General features: G+C 37.6%; 1 long non-coding RNA gene across 1 annotated transcript; it reads left to right on the top strand.

Moving 5' to 3' along the window:
* Nucleotides 1–287: 287 nt before the first annotated feature.
* Nucleotides 288–5249, top strand: LOC131025262 (uncharacterized). Its single transcript, XR_009102117.1, has 3 exons — nucleotides 288–350; nucleotides 754–846; nucleotides 4820–5249. It is a non-coding gene; the product is annotated as an uncharacterized LOC131025262 (long non-coding RNA).
* The last annotated feature ends 1388 nt before the right edge of the window (nucleotides 5250–6637 follow it).

Raw genomic sequence — 6637 nt, forward strand, 5'->3', positions numbered from 1 at the left:
CAGCGTCACCTCCCTCATCGGCGAAAACGAATGCGCCGCCGCCTCTCTCTGCACGCCCGTATCCGGCCGCCGCCGTCCGGGTTTCAAACGACGGCGTCACCCAGGCCCTGGGCTCCAGATCTCGGCCCCCTCCCTCGTATGCATCTTTAATTCCAGCGTTCTCAATATTTTTCTTGTCGTATTCATCAATAGATCTGTGTATTCTATATTTATGTTGTAACATAGTTATTGTTTCTTTTACAGTGACCAATTCTATCGATTTTTTTCAGATCTACTAAGTGTTTTAGTAGACCCATACAATCGATTTTTTTCAGATCTACTAAGTGTTTTAGTAGACCCATACAAAACAGGTATTTTTTTTTGCGTTATTTGTTTCTAAAACTACATATTCTTTAAGCACTTGTGAAATTCGGTGTGAAATTGCTTTTCTGTTTGACTTTTCCGGGCTATGTTTGAAGGATTCAATTCATTCTCAGTGTGTTGTTTAAGCACTTGTGAGGTTCTAGTCTTACTCAGAATTTTGTTTAGGAATTTCAGTCTTCTTGAAGATTTTAATTTGGCGATTTTTCTGTGTCTCTATGTGCCACTCCTTCTTTTCGGTGTCTCTCTGCATATATTCAATTGCAATACTCTTATGTGCTCACCATTATACCCCTGCTTACAATACTGGTGAATGTTAATTATCTTCATTATAATGAAAGTTGTGGCTTTCCCATTTAAGTAATTTGCAATTTTCCTCATGTTCCCAAACAGGTTCGAGATGCCAAGATAAAGGTCCTCTCCAACCTAAAACGAACTACTGATGAGGAACGTTCTGAGTGGAAAAAGTTATCATCCAAGCTAAAGGTATTCATTCTCAACCAATTTCCTTCTTTAGGCATCGTGTCCTTTGAGTTGTATTTAGTAAAGGGCCTTGGTGTTTGAGAATATATGACGAACACTACTATGGCACTAACAATATTTCACTACCTTTTAGCCTAACATAAACCGACTTCCCTATTTTCTACCTGCAATGATGCACTCACCTTAATTCTACGCTATATCATTCCTTTATATCTAAACAATATTTTTCAGAGCTGTAATGGTTACTAATATTACAATTTTTGTGATTTTGTCACAGAAAGCTTAAAAAAATGGAGACAAAAAATATAATAGATATAGAATAAATATAAGATAAAAATTAGATTCTATATATAATTTTATAAAATAATCACCAATTTACTATTGTACCTCCCGCCCGATGCAAAATTGCTATATTACAAAAATTAGATTCTATATAAATATTGGAATTCTTATTCTTCATTTACTTTCTTTCCAAACATGTTGATTAGTTTGTTTGAAACTTCATTTTTAGGTGCCTTTTTGACTGAAAAAAGGTAGCGCATTAGGCCGTGCCTTTTTGACTGAAAATGGCCTCCGCCGCCGTGCCTTTTTGAATGGAGAGTAGATCTGGGCGGAAGGGCGTTTCAGCCAGAAACTATACCGCTGCTCGCCTTCGCCGCCGTGCCCTTCGCGGTGCGCCCGAGCAGTCCGATTCCCATTAACCGCCGACCGGTCCTTCCCCACCGCCACCCGGTGTTCGCCCCCTCCGCCTCCGACGTCTCCCAAACGAGTTACACGACTCTATGTACTAGCAGACGCTCACACCTTCGAATCCCTCCCACCGCGCTGCTGCTCGCCGGCGTCGCGAGCCTGCCGCCCGTCGCCAACCGTGAACCAGCTGCCGCCAGTCTTGCTGCCCTGGTCCGGTCGACACCATCCAGACGCGCCGCCGCAGGAACACAGCAACAGGTTTGACGGAGCAGCAGCTGCCGCAACGGCCGCCGCCCGGAGCAGCATCGGCATCTGGTCGTCGCTCGTCGCCTGCGCCTGTCTCCGAGTCTGAGCTTCGACGGCGATGGTCTAGCAATCCCGGAGTCCGCCACCTACCATGAGCCCTCCGGTCAGGTCCCATGGCGCTTCGCCGGACCGGTCAGGTCTCAACCTCCCACTTATCTCCAACAACTTCGGCTGTGATTCAGGAAACCGGCATCCCTTCCGCGACATAGAACCTTCAACTCACGAACAACGTTTCCTTGCTAATGACGCCAGGTCCTCTCCGGGGGTCACGTCGGGTGTCGCCGCCGGCGGAGTCACAAACATGCCGGCTGATTCCTTGCCTCCGCTTACTGCTGGGGGAAAGGATCTGATCTCTGCCCACGAACAGAGTATTCTAGCCACTGTCGAAGCCAGATCCTCTACGGGGGTGCAACCGACGACACTAGACACTCATTTCTCTCCTGGAAATAACGCTTCTCATGCTGCTGCGACAAAGACTTGCTGTCCTGGTGGCTCCGGCGCGAAGGGGGATTTTCTCCCGGATAATCAACGTGGTTCTTACGCGGGTGCGGTTGCTCCCCGCCTTTTGCGACGCCCAGATGTCTTTGCTCATAAGTTCACGGCGCTTCAGGCACAAGAATCAGGTCATGGCTTTACTCTTTCTTTGCCTTCTGAATTTTGCAAGAAACGGTTTTGAGGAATTTCGATACGCAATTATTGGAAAACTGTTATTGGAAAAAGGTGATACGCCTCGTCCTACCGCTGAACTTAAGCAGGAACTACAATCGATATGGAAGATTTCCTCGGAGTGGAAGTTGATCCCAATGTGTAAGGGCTTTTATATCTTGAAGTTTGATACAATGGAGGATAAGAACATTGTTAAGGATCGAAAGCTCTGGAAGTTGTCGAATGGATCCCTTCGTATGAGGGAGTGGGTGAAAGGGTTTAATCCCTATAAGGAAGTTTCTTCGTTGAGCCAAGTTTGGGTTAGAATATATAATCTTCCTGTGGAGTTCTGGCATCCTGAAGTTATCACAGCTATGGGCAACGTCGTTGGCACTTCTATTAAAATTGATGGGGCGTCTGCCTATGCCGATGTTGGGCATTATGTTCGGCTGCTTGTCGAAGTTGATTTATCTCTTCCGCTGCAAGAGTCGATGCAAGTTCAAGGAGATGATATGGCTTATCAAGTAGAATTCTATTATGAGAAATTACCTCTTTACTGTACACATTGCAGGATCACTGGCCATTGTGTTGATAAATGCAATAAGAAACAACCTCGAGTGGAGATCACGGATCAGGTTAAGGTGAATTCGGAAAAGGAAAAGGTGATAACTAAGGGAGATAACCAAACTGATCCAGGGAGTGGCAATAAATCGGCAGAGGTTCTCAAAAGACCGGTGCTGGAGGGTCCTCAATGGCAGGTGGTTCCGGCTTCGGGACATACTCAGCAGGAGAAGCAGCAACTTTCCCTGCGAACTCAGGATAAAAATCGGTTTGCGCTACTCTTAGAGGAGGCGGCAGATGGCTCACAATCTCAGCAAGAGACCGAGCAGCAGCAGGCTGCTCCTTTTACGGAGCAACAGCAGTTCACGCCGAGGGGACCGGTGTTGGTTGTGGGTTCTCCGGTTTTGAGGGCAACTTCTCCTTCTAAAGCCAATTGTTTTAACGTTCTTGCTATTGAGGATTCAAGTCATGGGATCGATGCGGCTACGATGAATGCCCCAGATTTTTTGGGCATCTCTAACCATGCTTCCCAAGTGGTACTCGAGAAACCGTCTGGGGCAGGGTCTCCCACACATGTTGTGCCTAATTCTAGTAATGGCATATCCACAGCCGCTATTACGACTTCAGCATCTCAGGATGAGCCTTGCATCGTTCGCACCCCTGCGTCTGGTGCTTCAATCGTCCCTCTGCATGATGACTCGACTCATGCAACTGGCGGAAAGCAACCTTCTTCACCTGTGGGCTCGGGGAGGAGTGATATGCCTCTTGATCAGGTTCGCCCAGTCTCAGACTCAACAGTCGACCTCACTGAAGCTCCTACGGGCAAGCGAGGCAGAGGGCGTCCTAAGGGCGCTACTAAGCAAGTCGGGAAAGGGGGGGTTTCTGATACCTCTTTAAAGCACAGGTTACGACATCCTGCTATTCCAGGCTCCAATATTAGTAGACCTTCGGATATTTCGATTTTCCAGAGTAAGATCCAAGAAGCCACGGCCAAAGGTCTTCCTCAACGTTGGGGGGACATCACGGATTCTGATATTCATACGGTCTCTTCTCAACGTTGGGGGGACATCATGGATTCTTATATTCATACGTAGGATGATGCTCTTGACTTTTGATTGTCATAGGGTTCCTGCTCTGGAGCTCCTGCACATTTCTTGACTCTTTTTTCCTCTCACGATGTTTTTTTTCCCTCTGGGTCCTCGTCGTTATAGTTTCGTAGCCCGTTAGTTTGCGTCTGTTGTGCCTTCAACGGGTTTTCTTTGTTATTTTCGTTTTTCTTTTTCTCAATAAAATTTCAATTCAGCAGATTAGTTTGTTTGGCACAGTCATCTATAAGAAAACTACAGCATATTATATGTACTTATACAGATTCTTACAGCATATTATATGTACTTATACAGATTCTTATATTTGTAAGTATATACTTAATGGTAAATATGTACTGCAAGTATATTATACTTAATACTTATACTTTAGTGATTGTTGAAAAAAGAGTGCCCATCACCATCTTATTTTAGTGATTGTTGAATTTGTACAGCCATTCCTTTGTGGTTTTATTTGCATTAAGGTTGACTTTTAATGTTTGCCATCTGCATAAATATTTTAGATAATGGTAACCTATACCAACATATATAATTTCTCATATAAAAATAACACCATATGAAATTTCTAATAACACCATTTGAAAAGTACATGTACATACATTGAATATGGTAGAAAATAGTTTAGTTAATATCAGAATTACACTAACATGATTTTTTTGTGGCTTTTGCAGATCTGAGAGTTTACACTTCCATGCTCCATTGACATCAAGTTTTCATCTTCAAAAAAAATTCAGAAATATTAGCTATTGATATTGCAGATTTAGTCTTTGTGTAAAGTAAAAATAAGTGTTGTAATAATTGCTTAGTATCTTATTGTAATTGAGACAAATAGTAAATAGGCAAAAACTAAACAATAAAAATAAAAGTACCACATAAAAATGGAAAAATCATAAAAACAAAAAAAACATAAAAAAGGATTTGAACAACTAAGAATAGAGAGAAAAATTCTACATTGTCAAAATTTCGAAAATGAACATATGTTGCTTGTATTTATAGGCATATTTTAGGCTCAAATTTGAAATTTGAATTTTGGCTCCATGCTTGGAGGCCAAGATTAATAAATGCCGCCTAAGATGCTTGGGGCCCAAGTTGGAAAATGAATTTGCTGCATTTTGCAAGATTACACAGCAGATAAAAGAGATCCTCATTTTCCCGCCAAAATTCATGTAGACAAAGGCTCAGCTTTTATATATATATAGATTATTCTATAACTAGGATAAATAATTTTAAGCTTCAACTTTTTTATGATGCTTTTTTGGATAATAATGTTTATCATTATAGCTCATATATTATACCAAGTATTATTAAAAAAATGAATTTAGGGCATGTTTGTTTGGCACGAATTCTGGCCTGGAAAAGTAATCTGATTCCAAAATATTAAATTCCCGTGTTTGGTTAAATTTTTATGAGTCAAGGAACGTAATAAGAATCCTGAAAACAAGGAAAGTAGTGCAACTTTCCAGGATTCTTATTCCCTAGCTTTTCTTAGGTATTCTTTTTCCTCATTCTCAGGATTCTTATTTATTTGTATTATTTTATAATAAAATGTAAATTATAATTTTTATTTAGTTGGAATTTAATGTTTCTATTATTATTATTATTATTATTATTATTATTATTATTATTATTATTATTATTATTATTATTATTATTTAATTAGTTCATAATTTATTTTAAGCAAATTATAATGTAATATCGTAACTATGTATCAACTTTATATTATTATTATTATTATTATTATTATTATTATTATTATTATTATTATTATTATTATTATTATTATTATTATTATTATTATTATTATTATTATTATTATCATCATCATCATCATTTAATTGATTAATTAATTCATAATTTATTTTAAGCAAATAATAATTTAATTCTCATAACTATGAATCAAATTAATAATAAAATAATAATAATAATAATAATAATAATAATAATAATAATAATAATAATAATAATAATAATAATAATAATAATAATATTTTAAGAAAATTATAATTTAATTCTTAGAACTATGATCATACTTTATTAAGAAAATCTTAATTTAATTTTTTAAAACTACAAAAATCATACTTTATGTACATTATTATTATTATTATTATTATTATTATTATTATTATTATTATTATTATTATTATTATTATTATTATTATTATTATTATTATTATAAACAAATCTTGATTAAATTTTAGAGCTAGGAATCACACTTTATTATTATTATTATTATTATTATTATTATTATTATTATTATTATTATTATTATTATTATTATTAGAATTTAATTTTAGAATTATAAATCATATAATTAACCTTAATAATGTACTTTGTTGTTACTAAAAAAATTATAGAGAAATTTATTATAAAGATTAAATTACAATTTAATTCTTATATATATTGATTAATTATATTTATTTAATGGTACAAATCCAGAATACTCATAAATATTTTTGGTATTTCCAAACACTGGAAAATGAATCTATTAG

Source organism: Salvia miltiorrhiza, chromosome 5, assembly GCF_028751815.1.
Source record: "Salvia miltiorrhiza cultivar Shanhuang (shh) chromosome 5, IMPLAD_Smil_shh, whole genome shotgun sequence".
In the NCBI taxonomy this organism is placed as follows: domain Eukaryota; kingdom Viridiplantae; phylum Streptophyta; class Magnoliopsida; order Lamiales; family Lamiaceae; genus Salvia; species Salvia miltiorrhiza.